The sequence below is a fragment of the Tiliqua scincoides genome, chromosome 3, assembly GCF_035046505.1.
Source record: "Tiliqua scincoides isolate rTilSci1 chromosome 3, rTilSci1.hap2, whole genome shotgun sequence".
NCBI lineage: Eukaryota > Metazoa > Chordata > Lepidosauria > Squamata > Scincidae > Tiliqua > Tiliqua scincoides.
The window spans coordinates 178,731,972-178,749,026 of record NC_089823.1 but is presented as its reverse complement, the minus strand read 5'-3'; the positions used below and the strand labels follow the sequence as shown (position 1 = coordinate 178,749,026).

The following is a 17,055-nucleotide window of genomic DNA, read 5'->3' as shown; positions in this document are numbered from 1 at the left end:
TCACTCTGCAGCCTGAGCCATTCGGCGCACGCCAAGCCTGCCGCAGTCGCCTCCGCGCACCGCGACCCAGCCAAGGCTCCTGCGGCTTCCCCCGCCTCCTCCTCCTTCCCCACCCACCGCCGGCGGCGGCGCAGGCAGCCGGAGGGCAGGCTTCGCTTTGGACCCTGCGCTCACAAGCCTTTCTTCCCCTTGCAAGGCTCCGGCTGCTCACGGTTCTGCAGCGCCCCTCCCCTTTGGAGTGGGTGGGCTGCCTGCCTCCCTCTCTCCCGCCCACCCACCAGCACGCGAGGATGACTGCGAAAAGCACAAAAGAGCTTTCAAAAGGAAGCCTCCCAGGTCGCCCGGGCCAGGATCCCCGGCTTGGAAGAGGATCTCTCTCTAAATGTCAAGGATCGCCTTCCCCACACTTGTGCTTTGTTTTTAGCTGCATAGGCTGTAAGCCATGAATACTGTACTCTCCGGCCTAGCTTCCTTATCTGGCTGATTACCGGCCCAATCCTGTCCACACTTTCCAGGGAGTGAGTCCCATTGACTCCAATGGGACACTTCTGAGTAGACATGCCTAGGATGGGGCTGTACATCTGGACTGTAGATTGTTCAGTTAAATAGGGGAGGTCACTGAGGGCCCAATCCTATCCAACTTTCCAGCACTGCTGCAGCAGCAGTGCAGCCCCAAGGTAAGGGAACAAATGTTCCCATACCTTGAGGAGGCCTCTGGGACTGCCTTCCCACAAGAGGCAGTGCATGCCCCATGGGCACAGCTGCACCAGCACTGGAAAGTTGGATAGGATTTGGCTCTCAGGCTTCAAACACACACCAATAAATGTCTGAGGGATCTTCCCAGGCAGTCACAGAAAGTACCTTGCACAAGTGAAGTGAACTGAACCACTATGGAATTCTCAGCAAGAGAAGACTCAGTGGCAATAGGGTGATGTCCCATCTGCTTCCCATCATGGATGACATTTAGGTAGGTGCCTTCAGACACACAGGCTTCAAACACACCACTGAATGCCTGAGGGATCTTCCCACAAGTACCTTGCACAAGTAAAGTGAATTGAACCACTATGGAATTCTCAGCAAGAGAAGATTCAGTGGCAGTAGGGTGATGTCCCATCTGCTCCCCATCAGGGATGACACTAGTTTGTTGTACAGAAGGGAAAGAGAAGAGATTGCCATGCTGCTGCACATTACCTTTGAGTAAATGTGCATTTCTGCACAAATGCACACAAATGCACTCTTGCACAGATGCATGCCTTACTCTGGCCTCAGTCAGAGGGCTGTACCTCTGCCTCTCCCCTATATGACAGGGCTGCCCAAACTTGCTTAACATAAGAGCCACATACCATAAACTTCAGATGTCTGAGAGCCACAATACTTAGAAGCATTTAAATTCTTAAATATATTTGCTCACTATGAACATTAAATTTCCATTTTAACCCAGTGGGCTCTCAGTTCATCCCTGGTAAATAATCATAAAGCTTGAACATTTATTTACCTTTTATATTAATTGTGATGCAAAAAGGAGTTCAGTCAACATATTTCTGAGAGCTACACATTATATGTCAAAGAGCTGCATGTAGCTTGCAAGCCAGTTTGGCCAGCCATGCTATATGAGGTCTCAAAAAGGCAGGACTGAGGTTCTGCTGGATATCTGCTTTGCACAAAAAATATATAGGAGAAATCCTCCAGAACAAGAAAGTTCCACATGGTATGAGAGAACTGTGGGCCTCTCTCCCATGTTGCATGAAGATAACATGTCAAACTCTCCATCCTTTTATAGGCAAGAAACCAGACACAGATCAGTTCCAGCCCATTGTGGCTTGCCAGGAGCTGCTGAATAAGACCCATATTGATGAACTCTTGTGATGAGTTTGTGGTCAATGCCCTTCAACCTGGGCCATCGTTTGATTAAATAGGGGAATTACTGAGAGTTGGCTCAATTGTCACACAACCATTTTCATAATCAGATAAAACTGAACTATGAGTCAATGTCCCTTGCTTTCATTTGTCACATGTGTTTGTGTTCAACAAAGATGGTGCATAAATCATTTGTGCATGGTTAGTCAGGGGAGACCCTACAGGTTTGCTGAAGAGTAACCAAAAATGAGCCCCAAATGTTCTCAGAGCAGGTCAAGCTAGTGCCACTTTTGTAATGTGTGAAAGGAATCTCAGTACCACAAAGTGCTCTAGTAGGAACCTAATATATTTGTATGCAGCATTTTTTTTAACCATGCTTTATCTCCTAATTCTTTTAATAAGGGACAATTGGTGTGAGAGATATGCAAATGTAAGCTAAATCCTTTGAAAACTGAAGCTTTGACTTTTAGGGTCCAGTCCTGAACTGGGCCAGCACTAGCACTGATCTCCAGCACCAGTGCTGGGTGTTGTAAAAGTGCCATGAGGTGTGCATGCGACACCCTGAGCTAAATCAGCGCCAGCCCGTCACAAGTTGGCTCTACCAGGGGTGTCCAAACTTTTTGGCAGGAGGGCCACATCATCTCTCTGACACTGTGTTGGGGGTTGGGAAAAAGAAGAATTCATTTAGGTTTCAAATTTGAATAAATTTACATAAATAAATATATTAGAGATGGAACTTATATGAATGAATGAAGGTCTTGCAATACTCAACGCCTATAAAAGGCCTTGCACAAAGCAAGGCCGGTCTTTCCTTTGCTGCCACACATCAGACGTGAAATGGCAAGCAATGGAGGGAGCCCTCGTCCCACAGCTCACATGAGAAGTCGCCCTCATGCTGACAACAGTCGCCCTCATGCTGACAGCAGTTGCATTGGGCTAGCACGGGCTCCAGCAAATCTCCAGAGGACCAGAGGCTCATTGGAGACTGGGGGCTCTCCACAGGCCAGATTGGGAGTCCTCAAGGGCTGCAAGTGGCCCTTGGGCCAGTGTTTGGACACCCCTGCTCTTGACCCAGCATCAGCTGAATGCCATCCAGACCTAGGTAAGAGCTCTGGGCAATGTAAGAGCTGGGTAAGAGCTTACCAGACCTAGGTAAGAGCTGGGGGGGGCAGGGGCAGGCATTCCAGGGAGAGGGTGGGGGAGGAAGTGGAGCAGGACCGGCGGAGCACTGCTGGATCCTGAACTCTGTGTCGGGTCTTTCAACCCAACACAGAATCTCTCAACTCTGTGCCAACAAATAGCCCAATGAAGACTTGAGAAGCCCTATTGCAAGGCTTGGGGCTTTCCCCAGGGGAAGGGGACAAAAGTTCCCTTCCCCTGAGGAGACCTCCGGTAGCTGCCCCAGTGCCACAGGATGCAGCAGTAGCCACTTTGGTGCTGCTGCACCTAGCAGTGCTGCCACCTTTAGGTTTGGATTACCCATCTCTGTTGTGCAGAGGCTAACTGTTGGCAAATGCTATCTGCAAATGCTCAGAGGTACTCTCTTCTTTAATGTTGCTTCTCATGTTCCAGAAGACCAGTTAATTAAAATAAGGCCTTGGGTCAATTTAAGCTCCAAGAATACCATAGCATAAAGGCTAAAAAGAAGAAATTCGGAAATAATTGATAAATAGTTGGACAGTTAAATACTGGTGCCATGGTTGAGAGACTGAGCTGCAAGTCTCTCCCCAGTTCAAATCTCACCTCGCCATGAATTCACTGGGTGGCCTTAGGCAAAAGGCTTCTTCAGCTCTCCAGTTGCAATAGAAGAGTTGCAATACCTACCTTACAGCGTTTTTGATAACATCAAGGTAATACATGTGAAGCACTTTGCACAATCAGAAAGTGCAGAATGAGTGCTGTTATTAAAAATACATTTTAAAAGCTTTGGAAATATATCTTGGTTGAACAACGGTAGCTATAAAGGAGTTTGTGCTCAGCACTTAAATGAAGCTCTTCACTTGCTTTGGCTCTGGAGTTCCAAGTATTCATCATTCAGAGTAAAATTCCCCCGGGGGGGCGGGGGGATAAGGACAACATGCCATGGAATTCTGGGTTCCCTTTTTTTCTCGTCTTCCATACCCACATATCAGGAAGCAACATCTGGCCTTTAGCCTGCTACAAGCAGATTCTAAATTTAGCATCTGACAGCAAACCCGTAGGAAACAGGAAACTGAACAACTTTCATTTCATGTTACAGTTTCCTAACAAGCAAAACTTCCACAAATCCCTGAATGTGTATCACATTATTAACTTGGGGCTTTGAGATTGTTTATTCTGTATTTGAAATTGTATATTACAATAATGGATGTAATAGGAAGCAAAATGGTTATATACACACATTCAAGCATCCTTTTGAATTTCTTTGTTTTTTCCCCCCTTGAAACATAAAGCAATCTAAATGTACACATAAAGATGGCATTTGCCAGATAGCAGCATCTTTTTGAATGTCAAGCATGTTGACAACGTTAATCTTTATCAAGTCAGGTTGCCTAAGTTACAGGCCTGATTGTAGGTGTTGTGAATAATACAGGAGGAGCAGAGTTGAGTGGGTACAAAAATAAAACATTTTTCTCAGAAGCCAAGCAGCAATTTTCAGTGCTTACGGAACTAATAACTCTCTGTTATCCAACCAGATGATTGAATCCCCTGATGTTGAACAAAACATTGTGCTTACATTGTGGATTTGTGCTGGTTTAGTGATACTTTTGCACCGGCACAAGTCTTTGCCAGGATAAGCTGGCAGGACACTACCCACATAAAGGGGAAACTTGGACAGAATTAAAGGCATGATAGGGAAAGAGCCAAGCTCAGTCAGAACCTATTCCCACCAAGAATGACGGCATAATATTACACCTGCAAAAGATAATAAAAAGTATTCCCACTGGAAGCCATGGAGAATCCCAGGTGACTGATTCCCCCCCCCAACTTTTTCCACCCACAGCCACAAGAAAAAATATCAATATCAACTAACTCCAACTAGCCAATCACAGCAGAGCAGCAGGAACATGCAGGTCTCAGCAAGGGAACATAACTCACATATCAAAATGAACTTGGAGATAGGGAATGCTGGTGAAAAGGCACTTTGCACAAATAATAAATGGACAAAGCTAACAACATATAGAAGAAGAGCAGATGAATAACGCTTGTGATCTCAGTGCATATAAAGTGCAGGCACTCTGAACCCCAAGTGGCTCCTTGAAACAGGCCAGAGAAGTTAAGATTTTCAACAATGACCACCCCCACCCCCAGCAATTCTTTCAGACCATTCCTAGGCTGCAGTTCTAACCAACTTTCCAGCACTGACATAAGGGCAATGCAACCCTGAGGTAAGGGAACAAACATTGCCTTACCTTGAGGAGGCCTCCGTGAATTACACCCAACTGCAGGATGCAGCACAGGTCTCACTGGCACAGCTATGCCAGTGCTGGAAAGTTAGTTAGGATTGCGCCCCTCGACTTGTCATCTTTTCCACAGAAGCAGGAAGTGCATTTTGAAACCCAGAGGTTGTCAGACTCACCCTATCACAAGGGGTTTGTATGTTCGATATTTAGGAAGCTTCAGCTCAATGGATGCAAGATAGCCATAGCAAGCAGAATAACCACCATTCTGCTGCCTGTAAACCATGCAGCACTTTGTCACCTTTCTAGGTACTGCAGATGCAGACAGTACTCAGGGCAGCACTCAAATTAAAACAGCAGTGGGGATGATGTACATGGCCGAGAAAGATGCTTTAAATTGCTTCCCTTGACATTTATCTTTGTGTGGTGAGCTGCTCCTGTGCATTGGCTCACAATACAGCTCAGTGGGAAAAATTAGCCAATTTGCATGGCGAGACATGCACACAAATGGCTCTCTGTGCACAGGCAGCTACCACACAAAGCCTTTCAAAGCAGCCTCCACATGGTGGCTCCATCTTGCACGCTAGCTGTCAAGAGTCTCACTTGGCAGTGAAATAAGGAAAGCTGTGGGCCTTCTTAAGATATACAGTGAGGCTGCATAAACCCAGGCTGGTGACTCCAAACAACTGAGCTGTACAACCTGCTAGACAAGAGGGCCTTCCACTGCCCAATCCAGGGTTGGTCCAGAGTATGTAGTGCTGCCAACACAGTGTGTGCTTCCTGCTATGAGTCAGCTGAGGACCAAGCAGCTTGGAGGAGGAAAGTAAAGAAAGGTTTACTTATCTCTCCAGAGGCTGGTTGGGACCTATTTCAGCTCTTTGGCTGGCTTCTCAGGGGCCCTTGGGGGCAGGTCTGGGCTGGAAAAGGGGATAGAATTAGGCATGTGCTGCTGTCACTAAGATTTCCCCCCTCTTTCCCTCTCCCAATCCTGGCCTGGCCTAATCCCCGCCCTGATCTACCCCAAAATCCAGTCTCCCCCCCCCCAACTTTGCAGATAAGCATGGAGGTTCTGCAGCCCACCACTTACCAGCTGCCAGTGAGCTGTGGAATGACAGAGCAGCTGCAACAATTGTGGGCCTAGCATTACACTGGCAGAGTGTGAGATCAACCAGCAAAATAGGCATTTAGGATTGGGCTGTACACTGCAATCCTCTGTATAATTACTTGGATGCAGTTCCCACTAAGTTTAGTGAAAATGAGTATGTATAGTAAGTACGTATACATACGAAGCAAGTATGTATAAGATTGCAGCCATAATATGAAAATGAACTCTTAGTATTAATACTGACACCTACATTTTTTCCCCAAAGGCAAAAGAGCAACTAGGGGCGCAATTCTGGGTCACCCTTGGGGCGGCACAAGTCCCTTGCACTGGCCCAGGAGGGTCACAAACCTGCTGTAAAGCTCGTTTGTGCCTCCTCAGGAGGAAGCCGAGCCAGTACACAGAGGTGCACTGGAGCACAGAGGCTGCATAGCCTCCACCGCAACTTCCCCCAGGTAAGTTGCGTCAGCTGAGCTTGGTCTGGGGAGGGCGGGTGGGAGGTGTTCCGGGGCGGGGGGAGGGTAGGCAAAGGGCGGCCCGGGAGTGGGCAGGGAGTGGGAGGCGGGCCTGGGATCTGGCTGTTATGCCTGATCCTAGCCCCCATACCCGAGCAGCGTGGAGGGTCTTCAAGCCACTCCACTGTCCTCTGACTTATGCCTACTCAGGAGGTGGCACAAGTTCGAGGAGATTCATAGGGGCTGAAGTGGCTTACCCGGGTTTAAGGGGGAAAGTTTCTGGCTGAGCCATTTTGGTGCCCTATCGTGCGCTTGAGACAGCACATGCCTCCTGGCCTGCCTGTTCCAGCGCAAGATAGGATTGCACTGTAGTTTACACAAAATCCTTTCAGGGCAGAGGGTGCATAGCTCAGTGGCTGAGTATGTGGTATGCTTGGAGAAGGCTCCAGGTTCAATCACCAGCACCCCCAAACAGTACTAGGATCACCCCCCAAAATCAGAAAGCTACCATTAACCAGCATAGACAACATAAAGCCAGATGGACCAGTAGTCCAATTCTGTAGAAGGTAGCTTCTATATAAATTTGGACAAATAGATTCCTCTGCTGCTCCGTCTGTTTTACCCCATTCAACGACTGAGGCCCAGACCAATCATACAAAAACGTACATGGAAACGGGCATTTCCCATGGAATAAGCACACATTTGGGAGCAAAATTCGCATGCGTTTCCTTATCCGTGAGACTTCTTTGTTGTTGTTTTTTGGGTTTTTTGCCACAGAATATTTAAGTACCTCTTTTCCATTAATTCATCTCTTGATCTGTGAGTCCAGAGCCTCCTATATGGGTTTTTTGAACATACGGTTGCAAAACCCATGTAATTCCAGTGGCATAGCTAAGGAGGTGCAGGGGGTAGCAATTGCACTGGGCATCAAGCTCCCAGCCATGTGGGCTGGCAAGTGCAGCTGGGATATAGGAAGACTGCCAAAGGATTTGGCAGCATTTGAGGAGGGACTAGCATGCACAGGAAGACCTGCATTGCAGTGAATGTGTGGTCATAAATCCCACATGAGTTGAAACGTTCCCAGATGTATTTTCTCATGGAATAACTGCACATTTGTCTGCATCTACGAGTAAGACAAATACTAAAACATATTGACAGACTTCAAAACTGAATATTTTGTAGAACTGTATATTTGTAGTGATATTGTATTGGTGACTTCAGGAGTTGCCTTGTGTTTGAATTTTACTATCAATTGTTTGGTTTTATTATTTTTTGGATTATAGACATAATATTTCATATTATTCAGTGTTAGTATTGGGTCTCCCTTTTGTGGTTTCCTGATCATTTTGTGGTCTCTCCCTTTTAGAGATAAAGGTTTTCAGTAACATTTTTCTTACGATGGTTCAAATGTAATTGCTTCTCCTTTTCATTTAAGGAGAAGAAAAATCAAAGTGCTTCCAGCATAATCCTAGGCATGTCTTCTCAGAAGTAAGCCCCACTGAATTCAGGCTGCAATCCTATCTACACTTTCCTGGGAGTAAGTCCCACTAACTATAATGGGACTGATTCCTGATTCCTGATTGGATTTCTGAATCCAATGCATAGGATTGGACTTTCAGTAGGTACAAGATTGCGGCTACAGGATTGCAGCCTTAATATATTAATAATTATTCTATAACTTCTTTATTCAATTGTGATCAAGATTTTCAGCTGGGCCCTATTTCCATTGAAGACTATGGGGTTCTGGAATGTAAATGATGGTACACTTGTCTGCAATCTTAAGCATACCTAATAGTGAGTAAGCCCAACTGGATGCAGAGGATTTACTTCCAAGTAAACATGCATAGAATTGCATTGTAAGAGGCATTCATGAATGTGTTAAAATAAGAACATCTCAATGTATTCGGTAGATCAAGCAAATATTGTCAATTTCTTTCTCTCATTTTCAGACTTCTCAGTGAAGAACAATCCATTAGCATCAATAACCTTATGAAGAACATGGTACTTTTAGTGTCTCTAACACAGAGACTGAGAATATTTATTAGAGTCAAAAGGTGACCAAGTGATGTCAGTCTGCCTTATAGTGTCCCTTGGGTAAATATCCAGAAAACTGTGTGTTTCAATAATAATGCAGATTCAATAATAATGCAGGTAAATTAAGGTCAGCAGTAGCACAGTCCAATTCTATGCTCCCCCGTCCCAGCCAGTGCAGGAGTGCCAAAACAGCCTGTGGTGCATCTTGCAGAGGGGAGGCAGTCCTGGGGGTCTCCCTCTGGAAAAGATAATGTTCGTTCCCTTACTTGAGGGTAAGCCTCTGTGGCATGGAGGGATCTACTCAGACCCATGCCAGCAAAATTGCTGGTGCACATCTGCATGGACCCAGGCTGCAGGATCGGGTTCTATTAGGATCAGATGGGTTTGCTCCCAAATAAACCTGCATAAGATTGAAGTATCGATAATTTTACCATACTTTTATTGCTATGCCATTATATAGATTTCAGTGAAACAAGTGTGAGTGTTTGAGGTCTTTGGAGGAATGCATGCACACTTAAAATCTGCTGGCTTTGTTTTAGCTTAGATGTGAAACGAGACTCAATTCCTTGCCATTTTAAAAAAGAGAGAGAAAGCTGAAAAGGAGACAAGATTGACTTCATACTCATGCAATGCCAGCTGATCTCAGCAAGGACACTTGGAAACCCAAACAATTTGAGGACACAGACTTTTGTATTGGGGTTTCGTGCAATATCTTTGCTGATACAATGTCCCACCATTTTCCAAATAATTTTTTTTTTAATGTGAGTGTAAATCTTTGTTTCCTAGAATTGTCTGCAATGGGGAAGGAGGGAGAGATAGTTGGTGGGTGGATGGGGTGAATGTATGAGAGATAAATTATCTCCAAGACCCAAAGGGCCATACAGCATAACAAACAGAAAAAAAAATGGCAGATGCCATTATTTTTACACAGTGTAATATACTTGATTATACCAGTGACAAATGGTAATTTATCACTTATGTCAAAATGGATGTTGCTAGTTTCTGGTTGCTGTAGAGGCTGTTACCCATAATAATTATAAATCATAGTTCAGAATTTTAAATGAAGAAGGGAGGAAAAGCAAGGGGCATGTATTAATAAAGGAAGATAAGAAATAAAAAAGCCCATGATGTGCTACTGTTTTGTTCTGAACCTGGTCTGGATTTATTGGGGTTTATAGGCACTGGTAAAGTGCCACATTATAAAGTGCAGGAGATTAAGTCCCGTTCCTCCGCCCCAGTCATGCTCCGTTAACAGCCCAACTCTATTCTCCCCCCTACCGCTGATGCAGCAGCGCCAAAATGTCTCCACTACATCCCGCCTGAAGAGGGCAGTTGTGGAGATCTCTGGGTAAGGGATCAGTCATTTCCTTCCCTGGGGCAAGGCTCTGCCACTGCCATCAAACCAACCTCCTTTCTGGACCTGTTCTGCCCATTCCCTTCCCCATTGCTGCCCTGTTCTGCCCTCCCCTTGCTCTGATCCACGCTCACCCCACCCCACCCCACCCCACCCCCCACCACCTTACCTCATTTGGTGACTTCTTCTGGCTGCTCCAAAGCACCTTTTACAGCTGGCACTGATTGCTTTATGGCAAATATGGAACACATGTTCCTCTGCCACCCAGCCCCACTGGGATTGGGCTGTAAGCCTATAACAAAGCAAAAATCAACTTTAAATTACTTAAGAGTGTTCTCTTCTTCTGCCATTTATTTGTACTTCAAAAATTATTGTATTTCATTCCATCCCCAAGGTAGGAAGCAATAGTTTTAAAACAAGTGTACAGAAATTGAAAACTCGAATTTAAAAAATTCCAAATGAATATAAAAGGTATATTGCAGTGCATATTTATTCACAAGAAAGTTACTGTGATCAATAAGATTTACTCTCTGGTATATTCCCGTAGAATATACCTTAACGTAACATGAGCTTAACGTAAGCTCATGCCTTAACGTAACATGAGCTGATACAGGCAGGCCTCACTTAACAACCTTCTGCTTAATTATGGACTGCATATAAGAGGGTGGTCAAAGCACCACAAGGAGGCTCTTAATGGGGCGGTCAGGACTCTCATAGCCTGCAGCAAATTGTCTGTTTACACAACAGAGAGGCTCTTAATATAGAGAAGAAGCAATCTATCTCCAGTAACCTGTGTAGCCAGCTAGTTTCTGGCATGGAGTGTCTGTTTACACAATAAAGGCACTAGAGTGGTCTGAATGTTCACTTAATGACCTAATCACATAACAACATGGATTGGAGACTTTATCCCCGTTGTTAAGTGACAGCACACCTGTACCTCAGGCACCTTTCTAAGTTTCTCAGCTTCCTGCTGCACATGATGCTTCTTCTCAGCTCAAGTCCTTTGAAAAAGTTATCCTATGTAGGATAGGTTCCAGAGCTCTGCTCCAGCCTACACTGCTCTGCCATGCTTATAGAGCAGACATCCTCATGCATATATTAAATACAAGGAGAGAGGCCATGCCTCGTGATCACAAGCCCATCCCATGACTGCATATTTAGTGTTTGTGTGCAAAGTTCTCTATGTGGGTTGTGCACATGAATGCTATCTCCGTCACATCAAATTTTGTCAGCTAAAGTATAAAAGTGAAAATTTTCTAAGTAGAAACAGTTCATGCTGAGAAATGTGCAGTGAGGAATGACAGCACAGGCAAGAATGAGGACCAGACGATAAGAACAGAGTTTGCTAAAACAAGGTCACTGCAGAAAAGGTTTCAGATTCCAGCCTATGTTTATCTCCTTTCATGTCAAGCTGTCCAGTAACAGAGCCAAAAGGGTTGAGTTGGCAAAAGGAAACTTTCTCTGTCATTTTCAGTCTCATCCAACTTGATCCAAGATGCTTCTCTGTCAAAGCTTATAAAATTAAAAATTAAATGAGGCTGTTGTTATGTTGTTGATGTGCAAAGGAGCAGAATGAAAGGGAAAGGTTCTGAGGAACAATTTAATGAAGATAACTGAGTAGGGAAGCAAGCTATCTCGGCTGGCCCCAGATCTCCTGGTGCTTGACGTAGAATACCAAATGCTGTCTAAATACTATTTTGGTACTGAGGTTTGATTCACACATGCAAAGTGTCTCATGGACATTTGAAACTAACAGTGAGAACAAATGTAGAAATGAAGGGTCGGATGTTCAGAAATGAGCTTACCTAGTTTGGAAATTCCTCTCAGCCATTATAAGAGAACTGGACTTAGAAATCCCTCAGTAATTTCCAGTGTGGGCACCAGGTTGCTTGGAGATCTGGGGCAAAGCCCTCCACAGGCCTCCCATGGAGCACTCTATCCACCTCCTGATTTTTTGACCACTTCTACTACTAGTAACACTGAAGATTCAGCAGTCATCTTGGCCTGGTAGCACTTTGATAGGCATGGGGACGACCTGACCTGACCCGATTTGACCAACCCTGATGTCACCCTGGTCTCCTTTCTCCAAATTTCAACTTGATTTGTAATGGCTCAGCCTCAGAGCTCTCAGCTTCCCTCCTTCCAGCTCCCTCTCAGATTTTCCAATTTTGAGTGGAGGGAGAGGGAGTAGAAAATTTTTTTTGTCCTTCTCTCACAATATTAGAACTAGGGACCATCCAATGAAACTGACTGGCTGGAAAATTAGGATTTGAACCTGCTGGTGATGGCAATGTTAAAAATAGTCAGACCCAGGGCCTCTGAGAGGAATTTTATCAGGGGGTACAAAGTTTCTTTTGGGTCCCTTCCCAAAGGTGGAGGGGGCAATGGGGCCAGACAGAACAAGGGGAGAGACGAAATAGGGCAATGGGAGGGTGCTGACAGCCAGAAAAGTCTTTGGAGCCCAGGTCTACCAAGCTTCTTGATGTGGAGCTCAGGTCTACCTGACCATGCGGCATTGGCAGCTAGATAAAGTAAGATGGAAAACAAAACTCCCATGTCTCTCTAAAACCTTTGAAATATAGAAAATCCATTGCAAAAAATTAGTATCTTTATATCTGAGAAGGGACACTGCTGTATGCACCAAAATGAACTTCTGTAGCAGCTGTTCCCTGATCTCCTATACACTCCTTCATGGTAAGCGGATCCACAAGTCAAAGAGCTACTGTAGCAGATTTTACACTGTTAAGGAGGGTCATGGATGCATTCCTGGGCCCGGTGTGTATGGCTTGCAGCAGCAGTTGCCACTGCATGTCCGCAGTTGTGCCCCCAGCTTTATGGCAGGCAGCGAGTTCAGATGAAATAGGAAAATGCAAGATCCCAGGAACTTTTTGGGCCCCCTTCTTTGACTTCTGAGCCCCCTTTCCAACTCTGGGCCTGGGTACAAATTTCTCCCTTCTCCTAGGCCCTGGTCAGAACAAGGTAATGGTGACATTACTTTCTCATACAACGACAAAATGAATATCTTTCCACGTCGGCTTCTTTATATGATCACTCCAGGTGACTCAATTTTGGTTCAGCGTAAGGCAATGAACTATTTTTACAGTTTCTGACAGTTAAATGAATTAACACGCAAATAGGTAGCTTCCCTTCTAGGTTATCTGGCAGCCCTCCATTCATTTACCCCAGAAAAAAAAAAAAAAACTTGTAAAAACATTTGTTGCCCTGCCAATTCTATTCAATATTGTTACACTTCAGTAAGGATAATTATCTGATCTTTTCATTTAGTTTTACAAAATGGTGCTATACTAGCATAGATTTGCTTCAAAGAAACTTCCAAAGATGTACCTACATAACCTTTGACAGGATGAGAGAGGGAGATGCTAAAGGAACTTGTGACATATCTTTGTGTACAGGATCTATCCATTTCCACCTTGCAAATATTCATATATGGTAATATGAACTGTAGCAGAAATGTCAGATTTAATTTGTGTTCCTTGATGTAAGCACACTTAAAATGCAAAGTTGACACAAATGGGAGTTAAAGCTGAGTTAAAATCCAGTGGTCCCCGTGAACTGAAACCTGTATACAGTAATCCACTTCCTAGAAATGTGTTTAGTATTGGGCTGTCAGAGTCTAAGGTCTCATTTGGACAAGATCTTTCCATATTCTCACTTTAGTTGCTTTAGCACAAACACAAAATGACCCTGTACCTTGCTTTCAATGTGACCTTGCCAGCATTGCTCCTGAGGGAAATACTGGCAGAGCCCTCTGTGCTGGCAAGGGGATTCCCAGCATCTGCAATGCAGACTGGTGGGGAGGGACATGGACTAACATGAGGGATGAGAAAAGGACCATGAAGAGGACCTCAGGGTATCATAAGTCATTATTAGTGCTGGAGCTTTCACAGTCTTCAGAAACTGCCTTCTGTGGAATAGTTTGTTCATATAATGATCAGTTTGCCCTCAAAAACCCCCTACAGTATCTTCAAAATCAGAAATGGCTATTTTTTGATGAGTGAGTACTGGATTAAGTGATACCGGTCCATGGACCCTTCTCTATACATGTTGGGGAGGTGTGAGAGCCCACCTTCCCTCTTCACCCACTCTGTGTGCCTTTCACATCTCCAAAGTCTGTGGACTTTGAGAAGCATAATATCTGAATAGGGCCTATGTGTATAAAATCTCACATGGTAGGTACCCAGATTTCTAACAAAAACATACAAAATGGGCCTACTTAAATGGGATTTTAGCCATATAGGCTCTATTCAAATGTTACATTTCCACATGGATGTGTGGAAGTGTAACATTTGAACCAAATGATTGAACCATTTTTTGGTCCAGTGGAATTTGAAGTGCCCTGGGTTGGTCACAGACTAATAGTCCATTCCAAGACTTAAACTGGACTGAAGGGACAGGGAAGATTCTAAAAATGGAGTGGACCAGTGGCGTTGCTAGGGGGGGTGCAGGGGTGCGGGCCACACCAGGTGATGCGCTGGGGGTGACGCGCCCTGGGGGGATGATGCGCTAAAATTGTGGCTTTCAGAGCTACCCTGTCATGCCACACACCATTGGATAAAGAACGTCCAGCGGAATGCAATGCAAAAATCCTGAGTGAAATGGCTCCTTTCTTTAAAAAGTTATGGCCAAAATACCGGAAAGAAAAAAATGCATGGAGCCCTGTGGAAAGTGAGCCGTATCGCACGTTTACTCGTGAGTAGGCGTAATTGCCTTAGTCTGTCAGAAAGGGCAGGCTGAGAGGAATCCAACGACACTGGAATGGTCCTGATCCAATGAATGCAGCCCCTCCAAAACACCCAAGAAGGAGGTTCCTTCTAGCTGCGAGTCTATTGAGTTCTTTGGAAAGGGAAATGAAGCCGTGTGGCTGTGTTCACTCATGAGTAGGCAAACCTGCCTTAGTCTGTCGGAAAGGGCAGACTGAGAGGACTCCAACAATGTGAGAATAGTCCTGATCCAATGAATGCAGCCCCCGAAAACACCCGGGAAGGAGGTCCCTCCCTCCCAGCTGGCGATTGTATTGAACCCTATGGAAAGCAAACTCAGCCACATGGTTGCATTTACTCGCGAGTAGGCAGATGTGCTTCGGCTTGTGATCAGGCCAGGGGAATGGGAAAGGGGAAAGGGGAATGTGAGGCCACCAGAATGGTCCTGATCCAATGGAACTGGAGTGCAACAAATGCTCCAGAAGGCAGCCTCCCCCCCCCCCCACTAAAAAGAACAAAAAAAAGAGGCTTGAGCTGGAAAGGGGAATGTTTTCTGTTTTGCACTTGTAAAGCCAGGTGGGTCTTTATCTTGATAAACTTGAAATAGAAGAACTTTAAACTGGGCACTGGGGAGGGCTGGAAATCTCACTGATACTTTTGGGGGGGGGGGTGTTATTGCAGGCAGGCTACAGAGAAAATTCACTTTGTGGAACAGGACTGGCTCCCCCTTATTTAATTATTTATTTTATTTTTATTTAATCATTTATAATTATTTATTTTAATTTGCTTGATGATGTCACTTCTGGCCATGACATCACTTCCAATGGGTCCTGGTCATTCTAAAAAGTGGGCCCAGTTGCTAAAAGTTTGAGAACTGCTGTAATAAGGTGATAGTAAGTTGACACAGGGTGTGTGTGTATGTGTGTGACTCTACAAGTTTTCAAAACCACTAAAATCAGAGTTTGGAGGAATAACACCATCATGTTATATATCAATCAATGCGTAATTTCATACAGAATGCAATAAAACAAACCACATTGAAATGTCTGTGTTCTATCAAAAGGTATAGCCAAAAAACCAGTGGGGGCGGGGTGATGGAACATCACCATGCCCACCACCTGGGGTGTTGCCCCACCCACTGCATGGGGTGACACGCAGGCCTTCCGCACTGGGTGACGTGAATCCTAGTGACGTCACTGGAGTGGACTGTGGTTTGTGTGTGGCCATCAGCTGAGAAAGATTTTGTTAAAGACAATTCTGCTTATCTAGTCTCACCTTCAGTAAGTCTTAGCACTCTACTATAGTGAACATCCAAGGATATCAGGTAGGTGCACCAAGTGGGCAGGAAGGGGAGGTGGCATTTTGTTCACTATAAGAGAAACTATAACATTCACTATATGTTCACTATATACATGTGTAGTTATATACACTACATAACATTTTCACTATAACATGTGATGGAGGATTGGAATGAGATGTAATTGAATCCTGCCTTAGTACCAGCCCCCCAGTCAACAAAAACAGGCTTCAATGTGAACTGTCAAACATTCAGTGTTTCCATGTTGGCTGTGTGGTTTGAAGAGCATTTCCAGTTGTGAATACATGATGCAGTTTGAACTTATCAAAATTATCACAAGGCTGAAAACACCATAATTTCCGTTTCCATTTTGCATCTTTTTGAAGGCTCATATAGACGACAATACAAGATGGCAAGGATGATTATAGTGTCATCAGTGTAAAATGGCTTCTGATGAGATCCAAGTAAACAGTGGCAAAGCTTCTAACAGTAAGAAAAAAAAACCAATAATAGGAAAGGAGGCATAGGAAAATGATCAGCAGTAGACATGACCAGAGGCAATCACTTCGAAAAGAAATACAGTATAAGCTGATAAATTTACAGTATATGATTATTCTAAATTAACAACATACTGAAAGAGAAATGATGCCAGATACTGTGTGACTAATTCAGATCTTGTCAATGTTACAAATGAAACTGACATGGAACTGGTCCCTTCAGATAACCATACATTTACACCTTGTATTTAATTCCTTTAACTGCTGCCAAATTAGACGTAATTACCTCCATAACAGAACAGTAGAACGTTCATAAAAGCATGCTGCAGATGTCATAAAAGCATGCTGCAGATGTACA

General features: G+C 44.6%; 1 long non-coding RNA gene across 1 annotated transcript; it reads left to right on the top strand.

Annotated features, from left to right (window-relative positions):
* The first annotated feature begins 6,619 nt into the window (after nt 1-6,619).
* Nucleotides 6,620-9,607, top strand: LOC136644368 (uncharacterized). Its single transcript, XR_010794090.1, has 3 exons — nt 6,620-6,794; nt 8,744-8,888; nt 9,368-9,607. It is a non-coding gene; the product is annotated as an uncharacterized lncRNA (long non-coding RNA).
* The last annotated feature ends 7,448 nt before the right edge of the window (nt 9,608-17,055 follow it).